Source organism: Oncorhynchus tshawytscha, unplaced genomic scaffold (assembly GCF_018296145.1).
Source record: "Oncorhynchus tshawytscha isolate Ot180627B unplaced genomic scaffold, Otsh_v2.0 Un_contig_8586_pilon_pilon, whole genome shotgun sequence".
Classification (NCBI taxonomy): domain Eukaryota; kingdom Metazoa; phylum Chordata; class Actinopteri; order Salmoniformes; family Salmonidae; genus Oncorhynchus; species Oncorhynchus tshawytscha.
In genome coordinates this window covers 45,001-59,823 of record NW_024608375.1, presented here as the reverse complement: position 1 = coordinate 59,823, position 14,823 = coordinate 45,001, and the positions used below count along the sequence as shown (strand labels likewise).

The 14,823-nt window shown below is 46.0% G+C and overlaps 1 pseudogene; it reads right to left on the bottom strand.

Moving 5' to 3' along the window:
- Positions 1-11,778: 11,778 nt before the first annotated feature.
- The window catches only part of LOC121843486, a 32,207-nt pseudogene continuing 29,162 nt past the window's right edge, over positions 11,779-14,823 (bottom strand).

The window sequence follows — 14,823 nt, the reverse complement described above, 5'->3', positions numbered from 1 at the left end:
ACACACGCACACATTTCCCTACATACACACACACACACACGCACACATTTCTACACACACACACACATTTCCCACACACACACACACACATTTCTCACACACACACACACGCACACATTTCTACATTTCCACACACACTACACACACACACACACACATTTCCCACACACACACACACATCACACATTTCCCCACACACACACACATTTCCCACACACATTTCTCACACACACACACACACACATTTCCCACACACACACACATTTCCCCACACACACTTCTCCCACACACACATTTCCCACACACACACACACACACATTTCTACACACACACACACATTTCCCCACACACTACACACACATTTCCCCACACACACACACACACATTTCCCTACACACACACACACACACATTTCCCCACACACACACACACACATTTCCCAACACACACACACACACTTTCCCCTACACACACACACACATTTCCCCTACACACACACTCACACATCTCACACACACATTTCACACACGCACACATTTCTCACACACACACACACACACACATTTTCCCCTACACACACATACACACATTTCCCTACACACATACACACATTTCCCCACACACACATTTCCCACACACACACACACATTTCACACACACATTTCCCCACACACACACACACATTTCTCCACACACACACACGCACACATTTCCCACACACACACTTTCCCACACACACACATTTCCCACACACACACACACATTTCACACACACACACACACACATTTCCCCACACACACACATTTCCCCACACACACATATTCACACACACACACACACATTTCACACACACACACACATTTCCACCCACACACACACACACACATTTCACACACACACACACATTTCCCCCACACACACATTTCCCACACACACACACACACACATTTCCCCACACACACACACATTTCACACACACACACATTTCACACACACACACACTTACACACACACACACACACACACACATTTCCCCTACACACACACACACACACATATTTCCTACACACACACACACATTTCCCCACACACACACACACATTTCCACACACACACACACACACACATTTCCACACACACACACACATTTCACACACACACACACACATTTCTACCCACACACACACATTTCCCACATACACACCCACATTTCACACACACTACACATTTCACACACACACACATTTCCCACACACACACACACATTTCCACTACACACACACGCACACACATTTCACACACACATCACTACACACACATCACACACACATTTCCCACACACACACACACACACACATTTCACACACACACACACACACACACACACACATTTCCCTCACACACACACATACACACATTTCCCACACACACACGCACACATTTCTACACACACACACACATTTCCCACACACACACATTTCCCCACACACACATTTCTACACACACACACACACACACACATTTCCCACACACACACACATTTCACACACACACACATTTCCCACACACACACACACACACATTTCACCCACACACACACGCACACATTTCTCACACACACACACACTTACACTACGACACACACACACACATTTCTCACACACACACACACACACATTTCACACACACACACATTTCACACACACACACACACATTTCCCACACACACACTACACTACACACACACACACACACACATTTCACACACACACACACACACACATCACTTCACACACACACACATTTCTCACACACACACACACACACATTTCACACACACATTTCCCCACACACACACACACACACACACACACACATTTCTACACACACACACACACACATTTCCCACACACACACACACACATTTCACACACACACACACACACACACACACACATTTCACACACTACTACACACACACATTTCACCCACACACACACAGCATGCATTACATACACACACACATTTCCCTCACACACACACACACATTTCACACACACACATTTCACACTACACACACACACACACACATTTCCCCACACACACACACACACACATTTCCCCACACACACACACATTTCCCACACACACATTTCACACTTTCACACACACACACACACATTTCCCCACACACACACACACACATTTCACACACACACACACACATTTCCCTCACACACACACACACACATTTCACTACACACACACACCCACACATTCCCTACACACACACACACATTTCACACATGCACACACATTTCCCACACACACACACATTTCCCTCACACACACACACACATTTCACACACACACACACACACACACATTTCCTACACACACACACACACACATCCCACACACACACACACACACATTTCTACACACACACACACACACACACATTTCCACACACACACACACACATTTCCCACACACACACACACACATTTCTACACACACATATTTCCCACACACACACACACACATTTCCCACACACACACACACACACATTTCCACACACACACATCTCACACACACACACACACACACACACATTTCCCCACACACACACACACACACATTTCCCCACACACACACACACACACATTTCCCACACACACACACATTTCCCCACACACACACACACACACATTTCTACACACACACACACACATTTCCCACACACATTTCCCCACACACACACACACACACATCTTCCCCACACACACACACACATTTCCCCCACACACACACACATTCACACACACACACATTTCCCTACACACACACACACACATTTCCCCACACACACACACACACACATTTCTACACACACACACACACATTTCCCACACACACACACACACACACATTTCCCCACACACACACACACACACACATTTCCCACACACACACACACACACACACACACATTTCCCCACACACACACACACACACACACACACACACATTTCCCACACACACACACACATTTCACACACACACATTTCCCACACACACACACACACACACATTTCTCACACACACACATTTCCCCACACACACACACACACATTTCCCCACACACACACAGACACATTTCCCCCACACACACACACACATTTCCCCACACACACACGCACACATTTCCCCACACACACACACACATTTCCCCACACACACACACATTCGTACATTTCACATCACTGTGATTTCCCACACACACACACCGCACACATTTCCACACACACACACATTTCCCACACACACACATACACGCACACATTTCGCACACACACGCACGTGACATTTCCACACACACACACATTTCCACACACACACACGTACATTTCCTCTACACATTACACACACACACACACACATTTCCTCTACACACATATTTCCACACACACACACACACACACATTTCCCACACACACACACACCCCACACACACATTTCACACACACACACACACACATTTCCACACACTTCCCACACACACACGCATTTCCCCACACACACACGCACACATACATTTCTACACACACACACATTTCCCCACACACACAGCTTGAATTAGCAAACACATTTCACACACACACACACACATTTCCACACACACACACACACATTTCCCCCACACACACACACACACACACATTTCACACACACACATCTCTCTCTACACACACACACACACTTTCCCCACACACACACACACTTCCCTCACACACACACACATTTCCCCACACACACATTTCACACACACATTTCCCCACACACATTTCTCCCACACACACACACACATTTCCCCACACACACACACACACACACACATTTCCCACACACACACACACATTTCCCACACACACACACATTTCCCCCACACACACACACACATTTCCCCACACACACACACACATATTTCCCACACACACACACACATTTCCCCCACACACACACACATTTCCACACACACACACACACATTTCACACACACACACACATTTCCACACACACACATTTCCCCACACACACACACATTCACACACACACATTTCCCCACTACACACACACACACATTTCCCACACATCACACACACATTTCACACACACACACACATTTCACACACACACACATTTCCCCACACACACACACACACACACATTTCCCCACACACACACACATTTCCCCACACACACACATTTCCACACACACACACACACACACATTTCCCCCACACACACACACATTTCCCCCACACACACACACATTTCCCACACACACACACATTTCCCACACACACACACACACACACATTTCCCACACACACACACACACATTTCTCCCACACACACATTTCACACACACACATTTCACACACACACACATTTCCCCACACACACACACACACACACATTTCCCCACACACACACACATATTTCCCCACACACACACACACATTTCCCACACACACACACACATTTCCCCACACACACACACATATTTCCTCACACACACACACATTTCCCCACACACACACATTTCCCCCACACACACACATTTCACACACACACATTTCCCCCCACACACACATTTCACACACACACATTTCCCACACACACACATTTCCCACACACACACATTTCACACACACACACATTCCCCACACACACATTTCACACACACACATTTCACACACACACACACACACACATTTCACACACACACACATTTCCCCACACACACACATTTCACACACACACACACATTTCCCACACACACACACATTTCCCACACACACACACACACACACACATTTCCCACACACACACACATTTCACACACACACTTTAATCACACACACACACACACACATTTCCCACACACACACACACACACATTTCCCCCACACACACATTTCCCACACACACATTTCACACTCACACACATTTCCCCACACACACACACACATTTCCCACACACACACACATTTCCCCACACACACACACACATTTCCCCACACACACACACACATTCACACACACACACACACACATTTCCCACACACACACATTTCCCCACACACACACACACACATTTCCACACACACACACACACACACACATTTCCACACACACACACATTTCCCACACACACACACATTTCCCCCACACACACACACACATTTCCCCACACACACATATTTCCACACACACATTTCCCCACACACACACACACACACATTTCCCACACACACACACACACACTTTCTCACACACACACACACACATTTCCCCACACACACACACACACACACATTTCCACACACACACACACACATTTCCCCACACACACACACACATTTCCCCCACACACACACACACACATTTCCACACACACACACACACATTTCACACACACACACACACATTTCCACACACACACATTTCCCCACACACACATTTCCCCACACATTACACACACACACACATTTCCCCACACACACACACACACATTTCCCTACACACACACACACATTTCCCACACACACACACACATTTCCCACACACACACACACACACACATTTCTACACACACACACATTTCCCCACACACACACACACACACATTTCCCTCACACACACACACTTCCCACACACACACACATTTCACACACACACACACACACACATTTCTACACACACACACACACACACACACACATTTCCCCACACACACACACACACACACACACACACATTTCCCCACACACACACACACATTTCCCACACACACACATTTCCCACACACACACACACACACATTTCACACACACACATTTCCCTCACACACACACACACACATTTTCCCCACACACACACACATTTCCCACACACACACACACATTTCCCCACACACACACGCACACATTTCACACACACACACACACACATTTCCCACACACACACACACATTTCCCCACACACACACACACACATTTCTCTACACACACACACACACATTTCCCCACACACACACACATTTCACACACACACACATTTCCTACACACACTTCCCCTACACACACACACACATTTCACACACGCACACATTTCCCTCCCACACACACACATTTCCTACACACACACACACACATTTCCCCACACACACACTTCCCCACATCACATTTCCACACACACACACACACACATTTCCACACACACACACATATTTCCCCACACACACACATTTCTACACACACACACTTTCCCCACACACACACACTTTCCCTCACACACACACACATTTCTCACACACACACACACACACACATTTCCCCACACACACACATTTCCCCCACACACACACACACATTTCCCACACACACACACATTTCACACACACAGCATTTGCATTACACACACACACACACACACACACATTTCCCACACACACACACACACATTTCCCACACACACACACATTTCCCCACACACACATTTCCCTCACACACATTTCCCACACACACATTTCCCACACACACACACACATTTCCACACACACACACACACATTTCCCACACACACACACATTTCCCACACACACACACACACACATTTCCCCACACACACACACACACATTTCCCACACACACACACACACACACATTTCCCCACACACACACACATTTCCCCACACACACACACATATTTCCCCACACACACACACACACATTTCCCCACACACACACACACATTTCCCCACACACACACACACACATTTCCCACACACATTTCACACACACACATTTCCCACACACACATTTCCACACACACACACACATTTCCCACACACACACACACACACATTTCCACACACACATCACATTTCCCACACACACACACACATTTCCCCCACACACACACACATTTCCCCACACACACACACACACATTTCACACACACACACACATATTTCCCCCACACACACACACACATTTCACACACACACCCACACACACACACATTTCCCCACACACACACACATTTCCCCACACACACACATTTCCCCACACACACACACACACACATTTCCCCACACACACACACACACACACATTTCCCACACACACACATTTCACACACACACATTTCCCCACACACACACACATTTCCCACACACACACACATTTCACACACACACACACACACACATTTCCCACACACACATTTCCCCACATTTCATACGCACACACATTTCCACACACACATATTATTACACACATTACTTTCTACACATTTTCCACACACATTAATATATTTCTCTACACACACATATAATATTTCACACACGTACACATTTTTACACATTACACATTTCACACACATTTCCTCTTACACACATTTACACACACATTTACACACACACACACACACACACATTTCCCCCACACACATTTCCCCACACACACGCACACATTTCCCCACACACACACATTTCACACACACACACTCTCATACACACACATTTCTACACACACACACACACATTTCCCACACACACACACACGCACACATTTCCCACACACACACTTCCCCCACGCACACATTTCCCCACACACACACACACACATTTCCCTACAGCTTGAATTACACAAACACACACACATTTCCACACACACACACACACATTTCCACACACACACACACATTTCCACACACACACACACACACATTTCCCACACACACACACACACATTTCCCACACACACACACTTTCCCCACACAATATTGACACACACATTTCCCCACACACACACACACATTTCTACACACACACACGCATTACTACACATTTCTACACATACACACACACATTTCTACACACACACACACACACACACACACACACATTTCCACACACACACACATTTCACACACACACACATTTCCACACACACACACACACACATTTCCACACACACACACACAACAAACATTTCTATTACTAACACATAATTTATTTTCCTTTACACACACATTTCACACACACACACACACATGCATTACTATTACGCACATACACATTTCTACACATTTCACACACACACACATTTCCACACACATTGGCCACACACACACATTTCACACACACATACACACACATTTCCACACACACACACATTTCTCATTACACACATTTACACATTATCACACATTATTTGTACACACACACAATATTTCCCTAATACACACACATGCTACATATTTCCCGACACATTACTAACACTTCCCCACACACACACACATTTCCCCACACACACACACACGCACACATTTCCCACATAAACACACACACACACATTTCTAGCACACACACACACATTTTCCACACACACACACATTTCACAGCTTGAATTAGTAAACATTTCCCACACACACACACATTTCCCCACACACACACACACACACATTTCCCCACACACAAACACACTTTCCCCACACACACACACACCTCCCACACACACACATTTCACACACACACACACACACATTTCACACACACACACACACACATTTCCCACACACACACACACACATTTCCCCACACACACATTTCCACACACACACACACACACACACATATTTTCCTACACACACACATTTCCCACACACACACATTTCACACACACACACATTATTTCTCCCACACACACACACACATTATTTCCCACACACACACATTTACACACACACACTTCCCACACACACACACACACGCACACATTTCCCCCACACACACACATTCTACACACACACACACATTTTCCCCACACACACATTTCACACACACATACACATTTTCCTCTACACACACACACACATTTCCCCACACACACACACATTTCCACACACACACACACATTTCCCACACACACACACACGCACATTTCCCCCTACACACACACACATTTTTCACACACACATTTCACACACACACATTTCACACACACACATACATTTCCCCACACACAATACCTCCACACACATTTCCACACACACACATTTCCACACACACACATTTCCCACACATTTCCCACACACACACACACACATTTCCCCACACACACACATTTTCCCACACACACACACACTTCCCACACACACACACACACATTTCCCCCACACACACACACATTTCCCCACACACACACACACATTTCACACACACACACACATTTCCCACACACACATTACACACACATTTTCACACACACACATTTGCCACACACATTTCACACACACACACACATTTCACACACACACACACATTTCTCTCACACACACATTCCCCCACACACACACATTTCACACACACACACACATTTCCCCCACACACACACACACACATTTCCCCACACACACACACACACATTTCCCCACACACACACACACATTTCTCACACACACACACACACACACACATTTCCCACACATTTCACACACACACACACACATTTCCACACACACACACACACACATTTCACACACACACACACACATTTACACACACATTTCCCACACACATACACACACACACACACATTTCCCACACACACACACACACACACACACACATTTCCCCACACACACACACACACACACACACACACATTTAAAACACACACACACATTTCCCACACACACACACACACACCCCACACACACACACACATTTCACACACACATTTCCCACACACACACACACACACACATTTCCCCACACACACACACATTCCCACACACACACACATTTCCACACACACACACACACATTTCCCCACACACACACACACACACACACACACACACACACATTTCCCACACACACACATTTCTACACACATTTCTCACACACACACATTTCACACACACACATTTCCACACACACACATTTCCCACACACACACACATCTACACACACACACACACACACACACACATTTCCCCCACACACACACATTTCCCCACACACATTTCCCCACACACACACACATTTCCCCCACACACACACACACATTTCCCCCACACACACACACATTCCCCACACACTACACCCCCCTGTTACAGGCAGTCTCACCAGGTGTGTATCTGAGCCAGAGTGCCCCCAGCCCCCAAGCGGAGGACCCCCCAGGGTGGAGGGGGTTTTAGACTCTGAGGCCGGGAGGGGAGGGAGGGGCTGAAAGACACTTTAGAGCCAGAGGGACCTTCCCACAGCTCACCAGAGGAGGAGTTACATCCTCCTGAGACCATTTGACACAGACTGGAGAAGTCCGGGGAGGAATACACACACAGGGAGGGAGATGAGAAGGATTTCCCCACACACAAGAGACATTTCCCCACAGAACAATCCATAAGGTGATAAATGACCTGAATTTCCCCATGACACAAGGAGAAGTTTTCCCCACATTTATACGTCACAATGTGATGGGGATTATCAATCACCCATATTCCTGATTTAAATTCACAGTATAGACTACTGATCACAATGAACAATCATTTATATTTATCGTCCCAGCTGAGGGTTAGAGAGTCAGACCATTCCCACAGCGGGGAGAGTCAGACATTCCCCCAGGGAGAGTCAGACACACATTCCCCCACGGGGAGAGTCAGACCTACCCGTAGTGGGAGAGTCAGACCCACCACACACATTTCCCCACCCGTACAGAGTCACATTTCCCCCACACACAGTCAGACCCCCACCCGGGTGGGGGAGAGTCAGACCTACACACACACATTTCCCCACACCAGAGTCAGATTCCCCCGTAGCGGGGAGAGTCACATCTACACCCCCTGTTACAGGCAGTCTCACCAGGTGTGTATCTGGAGTCAGAGTGCCCCCAGCCCCCAAGCGGAGAGGAGCTTCCCCAGGGTGGAGGGGTTTCTGACCTGAGGCCGGGAGGGGGCGGGAAGAGGCTGAAAGACCTTTAGGAGCCAGAGGACCTTCCACAGCTCATGGGCCAGAGAGAGAGTTACATCCTCCTGGAGACCAGAGTCAGACTCTCCGGACTGACTGGGGGAGAGTCAGAAGGGAGAGAGAAAGGGATGAGAGAGGAGAGAGACAATCCATAAGGTGATAAATGACCTGAATTGATAATGACAGAAGGAGAAGTTTACAACATTGGGATTTATACCTCCAATGTGATGAGTTGGATTATCAATCACCCATATTAACAAACTGATTTAAATTCTCTAGTATAGACTACTGATCACAATGAACAATCATTTATATTTATCGTCCCAGCTGAGGGTTAGAGAGTCAGACCTACCCGTAGCGGGGAGAGTCAGACCTACCCGTAGCGGGGAGAGTCAGACCTACCCGTAGCGGGGAGAGTCAGACCTACCCGTAGCGGGGAGAGTCAGACCTACCCGTAGCGGGGAGAGTCAGACCTACCCGTAGCGGGGAGAGTCAGACCTACCCGTAGCGGGGAGAGTCAGACCTACCCGTAGTGGGGAGAGTCAGACCTACCCGTAGTGGGGAGTCAGACCTACCCGTAGTGGGGAGAGTCAGACCTACCCGTAGTGGGGAGAGTCAGACCTACCCGTAGCGGGGAGAGTCAGACCTACCCGTAGCGGGGAGAGTCAGACCTACCCATAGTGGGGAGAGTCAGACCTACCCGTAGTGGGGAGAGTCAGACCTACCCGTAGTGGGGAGAGTCAGACCTACCCGTAGTGGGGAGAGTCAGACCTACCCGTAGTGCTTTGTGTTGTACTGGTGAGTGAACCACTGTGGCTGGAGGCACGACTAGATGACCAGGCACTGTTAGAAGGCATCGTGGTGTTCAGAGATGAGGATGGTCCTGAGGAGCGAGAAAGGAGAGAAGAGAGGAGAGAGAGATCGAAAAGAGGGAAGGAGAGAGAAAGGAGAGAGAAAAAGAGAGACACACAGTTACCACCGGACAGAACAATAGACTCCAAAAGCAGGGATGAAATGAAGCTAGTCCACTAGCCTGAGGACAGACCGGGTTGGTTGACTGTAGAAGTACAAATCATCAAGTCAGGGATATTCAATAGTGCTGAGCGATTAAACAACATTTCACTTATTTGGGGTTTTTAAAACAAACAAATGACCGACATTGGTTCAAATATTTCAATTCCTTTTCAGATAAAGTTGTAGTTTCTAAATAAATCAGATCAAGTCTGAACTGTGTGATGTAGTAGGGAGTTGTAGTTTCTAAATAAATCAGATCAAGTCTGAACTGTGTGATGTAGTAGGGAGTTGTAGTTTCTAAATAAATCAGATCAAGTCTGAACTGTGTGATGTAGTAGGGAGTTGTAGTTTCTCCAGAGATAAATCAGATCAAGTCTGAACTGTGTGATGCAGTAGGGAGTTGTAGTTTCTCCAGAGATAAATCAGATCAAGTCTGAACTTATATATATATAAAACTAATGTAATATATAATATATATATAAATCTAATGTAATATATAATATATATATAAATCTAATGTAATATATAATATATATATATAAAATCTAATGTAATATATATATATATAAGACGAATGTAATATATAATATATATATATATAAAACTAATGTAATATATAATATATATATAAATCTAATGTAATATATAATATATATATAAAAACTAATGTAATATATAATATATATATAAAAACTAATGTAATATATAATATATATATAAAACTAATGTAATATATAATATATATATATAAATCTAATGTAATATATATAAATCTAATGTAATATATAATATATATATAAATCTAATGTAATATATAATATATATATAAATCTAATGTAATATATAATATATATATATAAATCTAATGTAATATATAATATATATATATAAATCTAATGTAATATATAATATATATATAAATCTAATGTAATATATATAAAACTAATGTAATATATAATATATATATAAAACTAATGTAATATATAATATATATAGTGTCCTGTCAGGTCTCTGGTCTACATAGAGGACAGTGTGTGTTACCTGTCAGGTCTCTGAGGTGGTCTACATAGAGGACAGTGTGTTACCTGTCAGGTCTCTGAGGTGGTCTATGTGGCGGACAGTGTGTGTTACCTGTCAGGTCTCTGAGGTGGTCTACATAGAGGACGGTGTCCTGTCAGGTCTCTGGTCTACGTAGAGGACGGTGTCCTGTCAGGTCTCTGGTCTACATAGAGGACGGTGTCCTGTCAGGTCTCTGGTCTACGTAGAGGACGGTGTCCTGTCAGGTCTCTGGTCTACATAGAGGACGGTGTCCTGTCAGGTCTCTGGTCTACATAGAGGACAGTGTCCTGTCAGGTCTCTGGTCTACATAGAGGACGGTGTCCTGTCAGGTCTCTGGTCTACGTAGAGGACGGTGTCCTGTCAGGTCTCTGGTCTACATAGAGGACGGTGTCCTGTCAGGTCTCTGGTCTACATAGAGGACGGTGTCCTGTCAGGTCTCTGGTCTACATAGAGGACAGTGTCCTGTCAGGTCTCTGGTCTACATAGAGGACGGTGTCCGGTCAGGTCTCTGGTCTACATAGAGGACAGTGTCCTGTCAGGTCTCTGGTCTAAGTAGAGGACGGTGTGTTACCTGTCAGGTCTCTGAGGTGGTCTACATAGAGGACGGTGTCCTGTCAGGTCTCTGGTCTACATAGAGGACGGTGTCCTGTCAGGTCTCTGGTCTAAGTAGAGGACAGTGTGTGTTACCTGTCAGGTCTCTGGTCTAAGTAGAGGACAGTGTGTGTTACCTGTCAGGTCTCTGAGGTGGTCTATGTGGCGGACAGTGTTGATGGAAAGGTTGTTGATGACACTTCCAGGGGTCACGAAAGGGTCAGTCTCAGGGTCGATGTTGGGGTAACCTTTCCATGGCTCCCCGGGCCGGAACTCTGGGGAGGGACATACAGGAATAGAGAGTGAGGGGGGTCTGGAGAGAGTTATACAGGAATAGAGAGAGAGGGGGGTCTAGAGAGAGTTATACAGGAATAGAGAGTGAGGGGGGGGTCTGAGAGAGTTATACAGGAATAGAGAGTGAGGGGGGTCTGGAGAGAGTTATACAGGAATAGAGAGTGAGGGGGTCTGGAGAGAGTTATACAGGAATAGAGAGTGAGGGGGGTCTGGAGAGAGTTATACAGGAATAGAGAGTGAGGGGGGTCTGGAGAGAGTTATACAGGAATAGAGAGTGAGGGGGGGTCTGGAGAGAGTTACACAGGAATAGAGAGTGAGGGGGGTCTGGAGAGAGTTACACAGGAATAGAGAGTGAGGGGGTCTGGAGAGAGTTATACAGGAATAGAGAGTGAGGGGGGGTCTGGAGAGAGTTACACAGGAATAGAGAGTGAGGGGGGTCTGGAGAGAGTTACACAGGAATAGAGAGTGAGGGGGGTCTGGAGAGAGTTATACAGGAATAGAGAGTGAGGGGGGTCTGGAGAGAGTTATACAGGAATAGAGAGTGAGGGGGGTCTGGAGAGAGTTATACAGGAATAGAGAGTGAGGGGGGTCTGGAGAGAGTTACACAGGAATAGAGAGTGAGGGGGTCTGGAGAGAGTTATACAGGAATAGAGAGTGAGGGGGTCTGGAGAGAGTTATACAGGAATAGAGAGTGAGGGGGGTCTGGAGAGAGTTATACAGGAATAGAGAGTGAGGGGGGTCTGGAGAGAGTTATACAGGAATAGAGAGAGAGGGGGGTCTGGAGAGAGTTACACAGGAATAGAGAGTGAGGGGGTCTG